The 19,349-nt window shown below is 40.7% G+C and overlaps 1 pseudogene; it reads left to right on the top strand.

Annotated features, from left to right (window-relative positions):
* Positions 1 to 6,288: 6,288 nt before the first annotated feature.
* On the top strand, positions 6,289 to 17,031 carry LOC148163264 (uncharacterized; annotated as a pseudogene).
* The last annotated feature ends 2,318 nt before the right edge of the window (positions 17,032 to 19,349 follow it).

The following is a 19,349-nucleotide window of genomic DNA, read 5'->3' as shown; positions in this document are numbered from 1 at the left end:
CATCCATCTCCATGTTTTCAATAAGCAATGTGGATTAGCTGGTATACCCCCACATTCAGCAGTACAACATAGCATGAGAGGGAAAACAAAAACAAAAACAAGAAGGGCTAAAATTAATCCCAGGGACATTGACAGACTTTCTATCCCAAACCCAGGAACCAAGAGTCTTACACATGGGAGTTTTGCAAGTCTTGGGGGTGTGAGGGATGATAATGAAATGTCACCTACAATATGATGTAATGGTTAGCAAAATAAATACTACTGTTTTACTGTCTGCATTTCCAAAGGATTCATTCAAGAATGACTGGAAACTCTCCATTGTCCTGAATGTAAAGCCTGGGAAGTTGATGAGAGCACTGCTCTTTTGAAGACATTCTTACCTATGAGCAGCAAAAGCATTTTAGTGAATCAGGAGTTTTCACACACCTTGTCCCTCACGAACTCCCACCGCAAACCACTTTCCAACAAGAAAGTCACTGTACCTATAGGGGTTAAGTACTTCCCACCTTTCCCTTGCCATGTTCAAAAGAGTAAAAGGGATCTCCGTGGGGCACCTGACTGGCTCAGTCAGTGGAGCAAGCAACTCAATCTTGGGGTTATAAGTTCAAGCCCCATGTTGGGTGTGGAGATTACTTAAAAATACAATCTTTAAAAAAAATAAAAGACATCTCCAGAGAGGAAGAACCTCCCCACTACAAAGGTGGGAAATATGTGACTCATCTTTCCTCATCCTTGCCCACCATCAGCCAAACCCTATTTGCAGGGAAGTAACTGCTATCAGATAACAAGGGTTAGTAAAGCCTACTCTCTGCAGGTTAAATTTTAATTCTAAACCTAAACTTTCATTAATATATTTAAAGTATCTACATGATCTTGTGAAATTGAAGGTTACATAAACTACCTCTTACTGACAAACTCACTGGTAATCTGTTATTTGTGACTCAATTCTATTTCACTATGATGTGAGACTGATAGCTAGTGATCATATTCCTGACCCCATCACTTCCCTCCTTACGAGCCATGGCTTGCCTGGGGTGCAAGGAAAGTATAACAGTGAGAAAAGACTACTTTGGTTATGGAATCTATCTCTTTTCACCTTGTGCTATCAGCATTATGGAGCTGGTGGAAAAACATGTCAAGACCACGTTAAAAAGAATTAAGTTTTTCATGATTTCTTCTCACTACATGGTATAGGCCCCTCCAAGTTCACTTCCCCATCCTATCATAACAGGTAACAACCCTAAAATTCACAGTGGGCTTTCAGGAGATCTGGCATGTTGAAGAAATATGTGTAGAGGGCTTATCTGTTGATAGCCTTGTGGACCCTTGTTATTGAGTGGATTCAGGTGCTCTTGGTATTTTGACATCAAGACTTGTCCTATCATAATGAGCATCAGATTATATAAGCCCAAGGATCACTGGTTTACTTCATAATCCCTCAATCACAAAAATAACTTGATGAGCAGAAAGCATGTAGTGATGCTGGATAGTAGGTACACAGGTATTAAGAATTTTGTTTTTTTATAAGATTCAAGTATTTTTTTAAAGATTTATTTATTCATTTTAGAGAGGAGGGAGGGGAAGAGGGAGAGAATCCTCATGTAGACTCCCCACAGAGCTTGGAGCCCAGTGCAGGCTTGATCTCAACGCACAAAATAATGACCTGAGCTGAAACCAAGAGCTGGTCGTTCAACTGAACACCCAGATGCCCCAAGACTCAAGTTCTTTAATGAAAAATGAAAGCAAGGAACACATGGTCCCAGAGAGATGTAAAAACTGCCATAAAACAGAAGGCAAAGGTATACATTTGATATTACTGACTAACCTTCTATCCCTTAAGCTGAAAATCCAGGTTGACTCACCTGTGTGAGACTTACCCCAATGTACATGGGTTGGCTTACCTGTGTGAGTCTACCCCAATGTACACGGGTTTAGAAGATGTTGCAAAATACTGCCCAAATCACTGACTTGTTCTGTAATCCAGCAATTTAGTCATGAGTTCCCTGGTTTTGTCAGTGTAACTACACATTTCCAGTATCTATCAGACCTTCTGATTTAAATGCTATAAAGTTTCTATGACCTGCAGTCATATGCACAATTGTATCTCCATTCTTTTTTTTAAGATTTATTTATTTTTTGAGAGAGAGCGAAGGAGCAGGGGGAGGGACAGAAGGAGAAGCAGACTCCCCTCTGAGCAGGGAGCCCAACGTGAGCTCGATTCCAGGACTCTGGGATCATGGCCTCAGCCTAAGGCAGATGCCCAACCGACTAAGCCACCCAGGCGCCCCTGTATCTCCATTCTTGCTGTCATTTTCATTTTTCATACTCCCATTAGTTCAGTCCTTGTAAAGGGCTATGATAAGTCATTAACATTGGATGTTCATGGATCTTTCTCCTTTGGGATACATGGAAGAACTGTATTTCTCCATGTTTTTTGAAGTTACATATCACCATATGATCTGCTTTGGTTGATGAAGTGAAAGGGGAAGTGATTGTCACTTATCAGTAGAAGCCTTAGGAGCCAGTGTATACTCTTCTATGTTCTGGTTCCTTCTCTCCTTATAACCAGTAATATTCCAGGTAGGAGTCATATTCCTGGGTTGTGAGTAATGACATCGATGATGTGGAGCACAAGTCCTAGGCGACCCACACATGGAATATGAATGAGAAGTATGTCTTTGTTGTTTTAAGCCACAGATATTTTAGGGTTTGTTTTATTATAACATAACCTAATGTAACAGATATTTACTCAGTCTGGAAATCCTGTTAATAAATTCATTTGTAACTCTCTGGCCTTAAAAAAAAAGTCCAATCTTCTTAATATGATATGCAAGGACCTTAAGTATTATTATCTATTGTGTAACTGAAAAGCATCTCAACAGGGTTTCTATAATCCTGACAAGCCAGTCCTAAAATTCTCATAGGAGACAAATTGCCAAAAATATTTCAAGCAATTCTAACAAAGAAATATGATGGGGGTTTTGCTCTACTTGATAACAAAGATTTACTATAAATCAATAGTAATTAATATATTGCAGTATCAAGTACAGGGATAGAGACATATTACAAATTGTAAAAGTGAGCTCAGAAATTGATCTATACATATGGATATTGGATATGGATATCTAACTGAGATGACATTACAAGTCAGTGCAAAAAGAGGTATTATTCAGAGTTAGTCAAAATCAAGGTTAAGGGTACTGTCCTCAATTCAGCCATCAGTTACAAGTTCAGAGGTTGCCAGGGCCACTGACTTTTGACCAATTGGCTACAAATTTAGGAGTTCCTATATCCACCCTCAGATAAGACTCACAGAACTCACCAGAAGTTCCCAGGAGCTGGGCGTGCGGAGGGGAACTGAGGAGTTCGCAGGGGTGAGGTGTGATAGCTGGAGATCGCAGTGGGGGGGGGGGGCGGAATCAAAGAGGTTAAGGAGGGGAGAGGCTCTGTGGGCATCCAGGGCTCTGAGGCTGGGATGCCTTTGCTGCCAGGGTGCGGGGCTGTGGTGATCAGGCATTCCAGCTGTGTGGAGATCAAGGACTGACACTCGTGAGGTCAGAATTTGAGGTCCGTGCGGGTCACCGTGCCTGGGGCGCTCAGTGATTGAGAACTGGAGGGAAGTGGGTATTTGTCGGTGAAAGCGTTGTCTGCACTGAACGCGGGGCGCAGTGATGGAGGAGCCGGCAGTGAGACACCTGATGACCGTTACCTTACCCCCCGCCTTCAGTTCCTCTCCAAGGACTAGTTTGCAAGTCTCCTTAGGCCCTCACATCACCTTCTCCTTTCATCTCCACAGATAAGAGTTTTAGGGAGATAAAGGATTAAGCAAATCTAAACTGCTAAGTTTTCTGACTTTCGTTCTCACTGCAAGTTTACTTGGATATTTGCGTTCAGATTCTGACACCAGTAAAACATTTCTAGCTCCCTCATTCTATTTCCCAAAGATAATTCTTATTCAAATGTTAGTATACTATTTCAGTTTTTGTCTTTTATTTTTTTTTATTTTTTATATATTTTTTTTCTTTTTATTTTCTCTGCTTAATTTTCATAATTCAGATAAACTCTGGAAACATTGGGATAATTTGTTTTAAATTAATTTCATATTCTAAATATTTCCATAAAACAGATTCTCTTAAGAATTTTTCTAATGGCTACACTAAAACACAAACAGGTAAGAGAAGGAGTGACATTGTGACTAGAATCTGATTAAGTACTTGCATCTATTTGGATGGCTTTGGAATATTTGAAATGTTTAGTTATTATTTTTAGGATTTGGCATTTACCCAGTGGTGTATTTCCCTGACTCATCTCCTTCCTGGGTTTTTTTTTTTTTTTTTTTGCCTTTGTTGCAAATGTAAATAGTGTCTTTTTTCCTAACCTTTCATCTCTAATTTTTCTTTTCTCCTAATTTTTTCTTTTCTTTTCCCAGTGTCCTGGGATTGAGCCCTGCATCCGGCTCCCTGCTCAGCGGGGAGCCTGCTTCTCCCTCTCTCACCTCCCTGCCTGTGCTCTCTCTCTGTCAAATAAATAAATAAAATCTTAAAAAAAAAAAAAACCAATATAGTTTACTCCAAACATCTGGTCTCCTCTAGGATTCTGGGATTTTGGTATGTGCTAGGCAGTGGGTGCCTACATGAACCCCCAGTAAAAAGCCATGGGCACTTTTCTCTGATAAGCTAAAACATTTCACTTGTGTTATCACAACCCTTGCTAGGGGAAGTAAGTGTATCCTGTGTGACTTCATGGAAACAGGATTCTGGGAGCTGGCACCTAATTTCCTCCAGCTTTTGCCATATGGACCTTTTTCTCTTTGCTGATTTTGCTTTGTATGTTTTTGTGGTTATAAATTATATGCTGAGGCCTGTGAGTCCTACTTAATCACTGAACCTGGGGGTGGTCTTGGGTTTTCCCAACACATCTGCCCAACATCCATTTATTTCCTTCTCCTTTTCTAACAGATTCTCCAGGTGTTCCTTGGCTTGTGGCAACACATCTCTACTCTCTGCCTCTGTCTTTAGATGGTCGCATCTTCCCTGTGTGTCTGGTACAAGGGGACTTGGATTTAGGGCCCATCTGGATACTCCTCGACTTTCTTATCTCAGGATCCTTAATTATAGCTGCAAAGACCCTTTTTCCATATGAAGTCACATTCACAGGTTCATATCTTTTGGGGGGGGGCACCATTCAACCCAGTACAAATGGGTGTGGATTTAAGGAAAATATGTCCAGAAACTAACCTTTCTTTCCCACCTTCCCCTTATCATTCATGCTACTTCTACTTCACAGAAGAAAGGCATACCTCCCCCACATTCAGATTGTTATGTTTTATTTCCACGGGTTATATAGCCTTTGGGGGCACCAAGTAAAGAGACAGTTACAAATAATGGCTTTGACTTAAGGTGGATGCACAGCCACAGTGTCAGCATCTGGGCCCAAAGCAAATGTGTCATCTGAAATGAACTTGCTCTTCATCCTCAGGTCCTGGATTCCCAGGAGTAAGAGAGATCCAGTAAAGGATGAGCGGGAGGCTCCTGGAGTTGCATTTGGCCATTCGTGGGACATCCCTGTCCTAAGATTGAGATTTCTGAACAGAAAATTAGCGCAGATCCAGAAGAGACTAACATCCTTTTTACTTGGCATTTCTTACAGAAGAAAGTGATGAAAGCCCAGGTGACTTTTGGTTTGTCTTACTGATAATTTTGAGTCCTTCGTGGATTTGTGGAGGCCTGAAAAAAATCAGTTCAACTAAATAAAAAGCATAAATTGGAGAAAATGGGCTCTGGGAAGAAATAGACTATACCTTCAAAATCAGGACAGAGTGGGATCAGGAACACGTTGTTTCTAGAGTTCGTACATGACCAGTGCTAGAATATAGTGTATGGCTCTGCAGGATCCTGCTGGTGATGTAAACCGTCAATGTGCCTCTCCTACCTCTGACAGCCACTGCAACCAGAAAATCACGATAAGTTACATCATAGGCAGTGACTCAGGACAAAGCAGATCAGCTCCTCAGAAGAGGTCACCATTTCATGGCACTTAAGTCTTAGGAACGATTTCTGATGGTTTCTTTCCAGAGGTGATAGGGTGGGCTCTGTGTTCTCAGCAGCCTTCTCCTAATCGATGTACTGGCATGGCTATTGCTCACATGATTATTCTGAGTCCCCGGTGGGATCCGATCAAGTAGAATTCAGTAGACAGGTTTTGAGGAGACCACAGCCTAGTGACTTGCATACCCAGCCTTGCTGCCATCTGGATTTATCCTTGAGTAGAACCTAAGGTGCCAGTAAAATGGAAGGTTTGCAGAGCTTTCAGAGGTCCTCTGTGAACAGGTGGTTGAATACAGATTTGGCCATGAAGAGTTACAAGTTCTGTGGTCTGGTAATGGCTTGGGTTGTTGAGATCCACAAAGGTTACTTTTGAACTTCAGCTTATCTCAAAAAATATAGAGCCTTTACTTCTGTGTTTAAAATCTAGTTGTTACTTCTCACCTTTTTATTGGCTTTAGTTACACAAATGACTCATTGTGGCATAATAAAAAATATATATGTATTATATATTTGGTCTTTGTCTCCAGTTCCTGGCCAGAGCTCCTAAATCCCTGTTATTTCCTGAGTGGTAGGAGTGTCTTTTGTTTTCATAACAAGCCTCTTTGAACATATCTGAATTTATGCTAATGAAGTGACTTCTGGTAAACCCCTAAGACAGCTTCAGCATGGGGGCTAGTCCCCAAAAAGACCAAGCCTTGACTTAGAGGGCTGGAAATTTCACCACCACCTGGGACCTCTGGGGACGGGAGAGGAGTGGATATTGAGTTCTGTCACCAGGAACCAGTGATTTAGTCAATCATGCCCATGTAATGGAACCTCCAGAGGAACCCTATGGGGGGGCACCTGGGTGCCTCAGTCGGTTGGGGGTCTGCCTTCAGCTCAGGTCATGATCTCTCAGGTCCTGGGATTGAGCCCCACGTCAGGCTCACTGCTCGGTGGGGAGTCTGCTTCTCCCTCTCACTCTCCCTCTATGCTCGCTCTCTCTCAAATAAATAAAATCTTAAAAAAAAAAACAAACCCTACAGGGTTCAGAGAGCTTTCAAGTGGGCCAATATATCTACCTGATAGAAGGGTGGTATACCCCAACTACACAGGGAAAGAGGCTCCTACACTCAGGGCCTTTTTGGACCTCACCTGTGTACCTCTTGATTTGGCAGTCTATTTTTATGATTTACAATAAACTGTAATTTTAAGTACAACATTTCCTGAATGTTCTTGGTTGTTCTAGCAAATTATCAAACCTGAGAGGGGGAGGTTGTGGAAACCCCTAAATTTATAGCCACATTGGATAGAAGTAACCTGGGGACCTGGTACTTGTGACTGGTGTCTGAAGTGAAGGCAGTCTTGTGGAACTGAGCCCTTAAGCCTGTAAAGTCTGATGCTAACTCTGAGTAGTTAAGTGTCAGATAGGATTGAATTATAGGACACCCAGTGTTGGAGAATGAGAGACTTGGAAAATTGGTATTGGAAAAGACACCACGTATTTGGTGTCGGAAAGAACCATACTTTACAGACTTTCAATGTAAAAGAGTCATTATCTAGTACACATAGTGATCAAGTTCCCCTCCATATGTTTTATTTCCCCCCTTAATTCTCTGACACATCATTAACAAATGCTTGGTAGTGTGTTCCTGTGTTCTGGGCATTTACCTGTGTGGACATCTGTATCTATGGGTGGGTTTAAATGTGCATGCATGTGTGTGCATAAATATACAAGAATCTATGTAGGTAAATACATCTATTAAGACATTTTCACATGAGTGAAATTATACTATGTCATTCTGATGTCACTAGCATTTAATACAGTGATTGACAAAAAGGTGCTGAAACACATATAATGCAAATGATCTCAGGTTAGCAAGAGGATTTGATGGCTGCATATCACAGAAATCTGTGAGTTGTTGAATGAAAGGATGACAGAATATTTTAATGACTTTCCTTCCTTTGCGATTAATTGAAATACAATAAGAATAGAGATGTAGCCTACAAGGTGAAAATGAGCAGAACAACTTCCTTCACATTCCTCGAGTTGGGAAAACCTCACCCTTCCTCCTTTTTGTCCCCTTTACTCTCACATCATTACCACACTTACATAATTTCTGATGCCAGATGTGTGGGGATTTCCACTCCCCACCCCCCAGCCCCAAGCAATTCTCCAACACCAGCAGGGTGGTCTACAATTCAAATCAATTCTGACACTATCTACCTGGAGTTAGCGTGTCAGACCCCAGGTTAAGGGCTCACTCCCATAAGACTGTCCCCCATTCAGATGTGAATTGAAAATAGTACATCCCCAGGTTCCTCACAACTTCTGTCTGACTTGACTACAAATTGGAACTTATTCACAACCCTTCAAATTCAGGTTCAATTAGTTTGCTAGACTGGCTCACTGAACTTGGGAAACACATTTACCAGTTTATTATAAAAGGATATGATAAAAGATACAGATGAACAGTCAGGTGGAAGAGATGTGTAGGGTGAGGTATGTGGGAAGGGGCACAGAGCTTCCATGCCCTCTCCAGGCAGCACTCTCCCAGCACCTCCACATGTTCAGCAACCCAGAAGCTTTCCAAACCCTATACTTTTGCTATTTTATGGAGGCTTCATCACATAGGCATGACTGATCATTAAATCTATTTCCGGCCCCTCTCCCTTCTCAAGAGAATGAGAGGGGCAGATCTGAAAGGTCCAAGGTTTTTTTTTTTTTAATTTGTTTTTTATTTTAGAGAGCGAGCACGAGCAGAGGGAGAAGCAGAGGGGGAGGGAGGAAGCATTTGAAGCAGACTGCGGAGCCCAATATGCTGGGTTTGATCCCATGACCATGAGATCATGACCTGAGCCAAAACCAGGAGTTGGACGCTAAACCAACTGAGATACCCAGGTGCCCCTGAAAGTTCCAAGCTTCTAATCATGGCTTGTTCTTTCTGATGACCAGCACTATCCAGGAGCCCAACTAGTTGCCCCATTAGAACAAAGACACTCATATTGTTCTTAACACTTAAGAATTTATAAGGGTTTCAGGAGCCCTGTGTGAGAAACTGGGGTTAAATACCAAATATAGAACAGAAGATGATCCTAGAGCCCTTATCACCTAGGAAATTACAGTTTTAGGAGCTCTGCCAGGAACCAGGGGCAGAGGCCAATATATTTTATCTCACACCTTCCATTTCAATAAAAGGGAAATACTCATATTAACAGGATCTGTTGTTATAGGAATCACTGACACACTGGAGGATGTGGCCGTGGACTTTACCTGGGAGGAATGGCAGCTCCTGGCCCTCACCCAGGAGGAGCTATACTGGGATGTGATGTTGGAGAACTATAGGAGCCTGGTGTCAGTGGGTGAGGACAGCTCCCCTGTCACTCAGAGGATGCCCAGTCAGTGGCCTTTCCTCTCTCAGCTTCTGAGCTGTGGCCTATCTGTGCTGCTCTGAAGTGTGGATTCTCTGTTCCCTCCCTGGCCCCAGATGAGAAGGTATAATCTCTCCTTGTCTTAGAGAAAAGCTTTGATTTGTGAACATGCAAATTGTGCAGTCCCTTACATGTACTATTCTCGTATCATTGCAGAGCCCAGTGCAATCTGATGAGCCTGAGTCTTCTGTCATTTCCCATAAACAGGGTATCAAGCCAGCCAACCAGATGCACTCTCTGAACTGGAACAAGGAGAACCACCCTGGATTTTAGAAGATGAAGTCCAAAGTCAAACCCATCCACGTGAGAGAAAACCAGCAGAAGGTGGTGGTGGTGGGGAGGCTGTGGAAGTCACTTTCTTGTCATTTAGAGAAGGCATCATAGTGGTGGGGTGTCTGAGGATATAGAAACTGAACTATATATCCCTCTCCCCATATGAGAGCTTTTACTTTGTGGGAATTTAGAGGAAAATATACTCTTTTGTCTCTTTTTGGAACTAATTCCTCTTTATTTCTTCTTAAATGTCAACATTTTTTACCCTAGGATTATTCTTGCTTAGATTTCCACATCTTCCCATTCTTCATCACTTGTCAGAGTTCCTTTCACCTCTCTTGCTATGAAATTCCTCCTTCCATGTCTCTCTGCTAAGAGAAAACTTTGAATTCATTGTTGTCTTCTAATACACCTTCCTGCCCTATTGGAAAATATTTATTTCCCTTTAAACATCCAACCCTACCTAGGATGCCTTGCCTCCATGGTAACCTGGTTTGTTAATATACATTTATCTGCTTTTTCTCTTTCCCCGCTCGCAGCTTCTTTAAAGGTTCTCTTTTTATTTTCTGCCCTATCTCAAAGGCCTTAAAGTCTTAACTTTATTCAAAAGTGTTAAGTTCTTGTTCTCTGTGGAGATTCCCAAGTTATCTCCTTTAACACTGTATAATCTATATACCGTTGACCCTCGAACAACATGAGTTTGAACTGCATGGATTTTTTTTCATACAGTACTATAAATATATTGTCTCTTTATGATTTTTTAAATATAATTTTTAAGATTTTATTTATTTCAGAGAGAGCACAAGCATGAGCAGGGGGTGGGGGCAGAGGGAGAAGCAGACTCCCTGCTGAGCAGAGAGCCTGATTCAGGGCTCAATCCCAGGACCCTAGGATCATGACCTGAGAAGGCAGATGCTTAAGCTTAACCTACTGAGCCACCCAGGCGCCTCTCTTCTTTATGATTTTCTTAATAACATTTTGTTTCCTCTTATTGTAAAAATACAGTATATATTACATATAACATACAAAATATGTGCTAATTGACTGTTATTGGTAAGGCTTCTGGTCAATAGTAGGCTATTACTAGTTATGTTTTGGGGGAGTCAAAGTTACATTTTAGACTGCCCAGAGGGTTGACACCCAACCCGTGTTGTTCAATGGTCAACTGTACCTTACCTGTTTTCAAGGCAGCTCCCTCAGAGTTCACACTTAGAATGGAGAATGATCTTCCCTCTAAGAAAATCCCTTTCCATCATCTTTTTTATTTTTTTAAATATTTGTTGGGTTTTTGTTGAGGTATAATTGACATATTAGTTTCCAGCTTCATCATTTTTTTTTTTAAGATTTATTTATTCCAGAGAGAGTGACAGCACGAGTGAGCCAGGGGAGGAGCAGAGGGGAGAGAGAGAAACCCAAGCCAACTCTGCACTAAGCACAGAGCCCAACACGGGGCTTGATCTCACAACCCCAAGATCAGACCTGAGCTGAAGCCAACAGCTGGATGCCTAGGCAACTGCGCTACCCAGGTGCCCCATCATCTTTTTGAAAATTGAGATTCTCTTTTACTTTTATACATCTTAAATCCTGGCCATGCTGGGATTACCTTGAGGCTTCTCTACTCTCTGGGGTATTTAAGGTGTCTGCTATTCCTCTTCTTTAATTAGGAAAGACCTTTATATAATTTCTCATTCTCAGTTCCTAGCCTAAAGCCTCATGTCTGCTTTACTGTAATTCCTTTGTATATATGTTAATTCTAATCTTTCTTAGTTCAAGTTAGATTTTGTTGATGGATTCTTGTTCCTAAAGCTTTCCTTTTTCTCCCCATAGATTGATAACATTAAGTCCCAGTTGACCATATTACCATCCATGACACAAATTTCACTTCTTTCGAAGACCTAAGTCTCTACTCTCAAAAAGGAGGAGGCATAAATATAACAAAAACAAATATGCAGAGTTTGAGTTTTATAAGATGAAAAGAGTTATGGAGATAGTGATGATGGTTGTGTAACATTATGAATATATTTAATACCATTGAACTGTAAACTCAGAGTGGTTAAGATGATAAATTTTATGTTATGTGTATTTTGTCACAATTTAAAATATGGCAAAAATACACAGAAACTGTGTCTAGTGGTGAAAAGGGCTCTGAACACCAATCCACTGGCATACTGGAACAGTGGGTGGGGTTGGGGCCTGCCCTTTTATGACTAGGGATCTGTCTAACAGAAGATACCTATCAGCAGAGGATGAGTAACATGAATAGGTTTCCTGGATATAAAGTGAAGAGAATGGGAAGTGCAGAGCTAGAGGCAAGAATGTGTTTGAGGAACATCAAGGAAACCTGTGTGGATAGGGTAGGAGTAAACAAAAGGGACAATTACTGGAGATGAAGTCAATGGAGTAGTAGTGATAAGTTGGTTGGTCACGTAGGGCCTTATAGTCCATTTCAAGGACTTGATTTTACTCGTGGTGAGGTAAGGAAACATTAGGAAGTTTAAAGTTTTTTTTATTTTTATTTTTTAAAGATTTTATTTATTTATTTGACAGAGAGAGACAGCGAGAGAGGGAACACAAACAGGGGGAGTGGGAGAGGGAGAAGCAGGCTTCCTGTCGAGCAGGGAGCCTGATGCGGGGCTCGATCCCAGGACCCTGGGATCATGACCTGAGCCGAAGGCAGACGGTTGATGACTGAGCCACCCAGGTGCCCCAGAAGTTTATGAAGTTTAAAGCAGTGACAATATAACTTATATTTTAGAAGTGTCACTTTGACTATGGGTATAGTCAAATCCTATCCTGGAATAGGGCTGGAGTTGAAGCAAAAAGCCAGATAGGAGACCTGGTCACTGGTGACATTAGGAAGTTTAAAGAAGTGACAATATAATTTATATTTTAGAAGTATCACTTTGACTATGGGTATAGTCAATCCTATCCTGGAATAGGGCAGGAGTTGAAGCAAAAAGCCGGATAGGAGACCTGGTCGTTGGTGACTTCACTAGGCTTAAGGGGTACTGGAAGACTCTGGCTATATAAAGTGGCTGATTGAATTTGCCATTGAAGTAGGTATCAGGTATGTTAGTTTCTTAGTTAGTTTCTTAGGGCTGCTTAACAAGTATTACAAACCGGGGCTTAAAGGCTTAAAACAACAGGAATTTATTCTTTCATAGTTCTAGATGCCAAAAGTCATAAATCAAGGTCACATTTCCTCCAGAGATGAGACAGGAATCTTTTCTTGCCCCTTTCTAGTTTCTGGTGGCTGCTGGAAATTCTTGGCCTTCCTTGACTTGTAGAAACATCTTTCCAATCTTTGCATCTGTCATCATATGGTCATTTCTGTGCATATTTCTTTGTGTCCAAATCGCCCTTTCCTTATAAAGATACCAGTCATTGGCCCAGCCTAACCCAGTATGACCTCATCTTAACTTGATTATATCTGCAGACTATTTCCAAAAAAGGTCACATTCACAGGTACCAGGGGGTTAGCAATTGACTATATCTCCTTGGGGAACAACATTCAGTCCATAACATGGAGTAAGAAAAAGAAACAGATGAATGATGATGTTAAGAATTTTTGGCATGAGTGGAGTTGTCATTCACGTGACAGGGAAGATATGTGGAGGAGATTTGGACTGGGAAGTCAGGAGTTCTATAATGGAGATTCTAAGTTAGATGTGCTTGTTAGTGTCCAAGCAGAGCTCTCTGCTACAGTCTGATGTACCTGGAAAGTTCAGGGAGAGGTTAGGTGTGGAGATAGAAATCTGAACCAGATGAGATCTTCTGGGGAGTAGATCCAGATAAAGAAAACAAGAGCCTTGGACAATTAGGGATCAACAGATGAGTGTGTAACAAATGTGGTGAGAGAGCATGTGATGAGCAAGTGTTTCTTGAAAGACAAAGCCATAAACATTGTCTTGAGAGTTGCTGATTCATCAAGTAAGGTAAGAACTCAGGGATAAGTTCTTACCACTCAAACAGTAAGTATTCTTTCACCTTGAATTCTTTCCATGAGATGGTTTATGCTACACAAAATATATTATCTTCTCTGAATTCCTATTGTACTTTGTGCACCAGTCACACAAGCCACTCCTAAAGATACTGTAACTGTATGATGTGAAGATACCTGAGTCCCACTCTTGAGTCAAGGGCCTGTTTTTCATTCCTCCTTGTGCAAGAAGAAAATCCAGCTTGGTCTTCCATTTATTTCTTCATCAAACGACTGTATAGCTAGGTTGGGGAGAGACCATACTTTTCCATCTATCTGTCAAGCATTTCTTAAATGCGAGGTTTTCATTGAAGGGATTTTCAATATAATCTTACCAACGTTGCTTCCTCGGAAAGTCTGGTTTTATTAGAATTGGGTTGAGGGCCTGGGTATGTCTTTATGCAAAGTTCCCCAAGAGTGCTATTGTGACCCTAGCTGATGAACTGCAGTTCTAACACATAGTAAAAGAGATCGAAATTAGTGGGAAACACAGAAATGTTTTTCTACCGCCATCCTTCAAAACACATCCAGATTTCTTCGCATTTTCATTTCCTTTGCTTCCTCAAACCAGGGTTGCATTTGCAACTGCCTACTTTATTCTTTTTCGTGCATGTTTTTTCTGTTTCTCTTTCCACCCCTAGAATATGACTTCAGTGAAAATAAAAAGTATTTTTGTGTTTCTCTAACACTAGCACCATGCCTGGTATACGGTAGTAGCCACTTAAGAAGGATGTATTGAATGAGTGAATTGTGAGTGTCACCATTTTGAATCAGGTATCCCTCCAGCTTCTGTAATCTGATGCTGCTGGTGACTTCCTTGTATTTTACTGTCCCCAGGGTCCTACTTATAAAGCAAATCTTGATTCATTGTGAATTCACCCTGTTTTACACTGATAGCTGTCATCTTTTGATTTGTATTTTATATTATTGTGTTTTTAAACATTTCCAACAGATAAGGAGTTAGTGTTTAAAGAGTACCAATTTTTAAACGTTTCCAACAGATAAGAAGCTAGTGTTTAACAAGTACAGTGTTTTTCAGTTGGGGAAGATGAAAATGTTCTAGAGATGAATAGTGGTGATGGCTGCACCACAATGTGAATGTACTTAATGACACAGAACTGTACACTTAAAAATGGTTAAAATGGTAAATTTTATCTTATGTGTATTTAACTACAATTCTAAAAGTTTTTTTAAACTATTTTTATTTATTTATTTACTTATTTATTTAGGGAGGGAGAGAGAGGAGAGAGGGGTAGGGAGAGAGAGAATTTTAAGCAGGCTCCATGTTCAAAGCAGATCCAAATGTGGAGCTCAGTCTTACAACTCTGAGATCATGACCTGAGCCAAAATCAAGAGTTGGATGCTTAACCAACTAAGCCACCCAGGCACCCCTAAAAGTTTTTTTTTTTAAGAGATAAGGAATATATATAAGGATATACTTGGAAATTCTTTTAGGTTGATATCATGGGTTTTCCACTAAAGAGCCAGCCATCCCACAATATATTTTTTTTAAGATTTATTTATTTTAGAGAGAGAGCGCACACAAGAGAGCAAGAGTGGGAGAGCGGGGCAGAAGGAGAGACAGTCTTTTTCTTTTTTTTAAAGATTTATTTATCTTAGAGAGACAGCATGCGTGCATGGTGGGGGGTCGGGGAGAGGGAGAGAGAAGCTGACTCCCCACTGAGCGCAGAGCCCAATGAGGGGCTTGATCTCATAACCCTGAGATCATGACCTGAGCCAAAATCAAGAGTTGGACTCTTAACCAACTGAGCCACCCAGGCACCCTGGGGAGAGAGGGTCTTAAACAAACTCCACACTCAACGTGGAGCCCGACATAGGGCTCGAACTCACAGCCCTGAGATCACTACCTGAGCTGAAACCAAGAGTTGGATGCTCAACCAACTGTGCCACCCAAGCGCCCCCCTCCCAACGGTATTTTTGGAGCAGTTTTATTCTATATCATGGTCACAGGATTCACTGTTCTCTTTTTTCCTAGAAATTCAGAAAGTTGATTATCATCTGCCTCAGCACTTAGAAAACCCAAAAGTGCCAAAGAGGATAGAACAGTGTTATGAACTGAACATAATGTGGAAATATTGCTCATCAGAGCAAAAGTCATTTTCCTTTCAGGCCAAATCATGATAGGTTTAATTTACATGGAAAAACTTTGAAGCCACACTTAGATTCAATCAACCGAAGTAGAAGCTGTGACATAAAAGAGGCTGATGAGCAGAGTGGAGATGGGAGATCCTTTCTCTGTGCTAATCACAAGCAAACTCATACTGAAATTAAATTCCATGAAAGTAGAAGACCCATCAGCAATAAGTTACAATTCATTAAACATCATCAAACACACAAAACAGAGAAAGCCCACAAATGTACTGAATGTGGGAAAGCCTTCCTCAAGAAGTCTCAGCTCACCGAACATAAGAGAATTCATACAGGAAAGAAACCCCATGGATGTAGTGTATGTGGGAGAACCTTTTCCAAGGAATTTAAGCTCACTGAACATCAGCGAACTCACAAAGGAGAGAAACCCTACGAGTGCTGTGAGTGTGGGAAAACCTTCCTCAGGAAATTTCAGCTTACTGAACATCAGAAGACTCATACAGGAAATAAACCGCATGGATGCAGTGTATGTGGGAAGGCATTCTCCAGAAAGTTCAAGCTAACTGAACACCAGAGAACTCATACAGGAGAGAAACCTTATGAATGTACTGAATGTGGCAAAGCCTTCTGCAGGAAGGCAGAGCTCATTATACATCAGAGAATGAAAGAGGAGAAAGGCCCCATCAATGCAATGAATGTGGAAAAGGTTTCTCCAGAACATCACAACTCATTCTACATCAGAAAACCCATAGAGAAGAGAAATCTTATATATGCAGTGAATGTGGAAAAGGTTTCATTCAGAAGGGCAATCTCTTTATATATCAGCGAACACACACTGGAGAGAAACCCTATGGATGCACTGAATGTGGTAAGGCCTTCAGCCAGAAGGCGTGCCTCATAGCACATCAGCAATTTCATACAGGAAAGACTCCCTTTGTATGTACTGAATGTGGAAAAATCTTGTTCACAGAAATCAGGACTCATTAAACATCAGAGAATTCACACAGGAGAGAAACCCTATAAATGCAGTGACTGTGGGAAAGCCTTCACTACAAAGACAATGCTCACTGTCCATCAAAGAACTCATACAGGAGAGACCCTTTGCATGCACTGAGTGTAGGAAAGCTTTCTCCCACATGTCATGCCTTGTTAAACATAAGAGAATACACACAAGAGAGAAACATGTAAATTCAGTGAAGGTTGAATAGTCTTCCACAGAGGGTCACAGCTTATTAAATACTAGTGAATTCATGCAGGAGAAAAGCCCTGTTAATATGGTGACTGTGCAGCTGCCTTCTATGATCCCTCAGACCTCAACAAACATCAGTGTGCCCCTCACAGATAGGAACGCAGTCATAGTGGGACAACCAGTTGTCAGATGTGTACCCTCAGAAAATAACGGAGAGTATGTACAAGAAAGAAGCCTTATGAATGCAGTGAATGTGGTCGTGCCTTCAGTGGTCAATTACACCTTATTTTATGTCACAAAAAACACATAGGAAAAAACTGGTACATTCAATTTGAAAAAGCCTGAGTAATAATGTCTAGCTGATTATATGGTTATATATAAACAGAAAACCTGAGTGCAGAGGCTAGGAAAGCTGTTTTTTGGAAGACAGACCCTGTCGGTCATCAGTGATCCCCACAGATCATCAGTGAGCTTATAGTAAGTAGAAGTATGCAGTGGAAAAGTCCTTACCCTCAATATGTGTCAGTTCATACTGGGGAGAAACTGTTAGAAGGCAGTGAATGTGGCAGCGTTTTCACTGGTACATTCTGCCTCATCCATTAGCAGATGAAATCACAGAGAAAACGCTGTTAATCCGTTAATTGTGGAATACCTTTAACAAAATACTAAAGTTCTTGTGAAGCAAAGAAGGCTTGTGAAAAGGAGGAATGTTTGAGAGCTTTATGTACCTTTTCCAACATGACCTGTACATCACGTGATACACCTGATGGGCATTTTCGGACAGGATACCTCGAACCACATCCCCAGTTACCATGTTAATGATTCTATAATTTAGAGGAGACAGTCTCTGCCCTACATCACTGGTTAACATTACCACATTATATTCACTTTTCCCATTTGTGGATTCTTTTTCTAAAATTATATTCAGTTCCTACCCGATATCATATGATGGTTAGCTGTTGCATTTCTTTAGCTCTAGATTTAAGTATTACTTCAGGCAAGTCCTTCAAAAATGAAATGAATATATTAAACTCATGAATATATCAAAAATGCTAATGTCCTTGAGAGAATTGAAGTTGAATTTAAAAATAAGACCAAGCATTATACAATGTCTTCATAAAAGTGATTTTTTTAATTTTTTAGACTTGAAAAGGTAGAGAAACCACATTTGCAAAATGAACTAAACGCCCAAGGACAATTAGTAATTTAAACCTATACAATAAATAACAGAATATATTCCAACACAACTCTTGGTAATTTTTTTGAAAACATGAAAAAGTAAGATAGGCAATTTGAGTACAAATTAAGATGACGACTACATCCTAGTCCTCCTTCCTGGATCATTAAAATTATTATTCTCAGAATGCTGGGAATCTGAAGTTCTAAACTCAAAGATAACTATCCAGTTGTACTCTTCCCCTGGAGGTAGTACCCTGTCTACACCTACCTTTTGCCTCAATGATGGAGTCACCCTGACATTCTTCCTGGCATCTATTCTCATTTTCTCTCAACTCAGAGGGACTCTGAGTCCTACACACATAAGGAAGGGAAAAGTAGATCTTCATAGAATCAACCCTGGCCTGGTATATTCTACGAAGCCAGAGAGACTTTGAACCGGACCTGGAGTAGGCTGAATCTAGTGCTGGACTGGAATACTAGTGGCCTACAGTCAGCTTGGAAAATATTTTCAGAATCTAGTATGTGTAATATTTTTTTTAAAGTAGGCTCCATGCCAGCATGGGGCTTGAACTCAGGACCCTGAGATCAAAAGTTGGACGCTCAACCGAGTCACCCAGGCACCCCTGATATGTATAATTAATTGAATGTAGTCAGGGGTAATGATAGGGGCTGGCATAAAACTGATACAGGAAGAGGTTCAGACCACGTCCCCTGCTGAAAAATTGTGATCTGAAAAAGGGCTTCAGATTAGGTCTCCGAGAGAAACTAAAGTAGAGGCCTGTCAGTAGATGAGGTATTTTAATGGCATTTAGACAGGTGATTTTTTAAAATCAGTGACATAAATACCACTAGAATCACTTGGAGAGAACATCTCAATTGTTTTCTTAAAGATTTTGATATGGAATATAAAGACCTTGGGTCATGTATAAACATTACTGTATCAATTTCAATACAAAGCATATTACAATATCAACTTCATATGTTTATGCTCAAGTATAAAGTCTTGAATGTAAGTTATACACTGTAAAAGTTACACTAAGCTTCCTGAGGGAGGGAACTTCTGTTAACCCCTATATACAAGATGTCTAGAAGAATATGAGATATAGAGTAGGCACTTGATAAATACTGTTAATTAACTGAATCTCATTCAGTAAGCAATCTG

The sequence above is a fragment of the Eumetopias jubatus genome, unplaced genomic scaffold, assembly GCF_037043125.1.
Source record: "Eumetopias jubatus isolate StellerSeaLion01/CBP00866 unplaced genomic scaffold, mEumJub1_p1.0 scaffold_10, whole genome shotgun sequence".
In the NCBI taxonomy this organism is placed as follows: domain Eukaryota; kingdom Metazoa; phylum Chordata; class Mammalia; order Carnivora; family Otariidae; genus Eumetopias; species Eumetopias jubatus.
The sequence above is the reverse complement of the archived record's forward strand: the minus strand, read 5'-3'. Positions and strand labels throughout refer to the sequence as shown.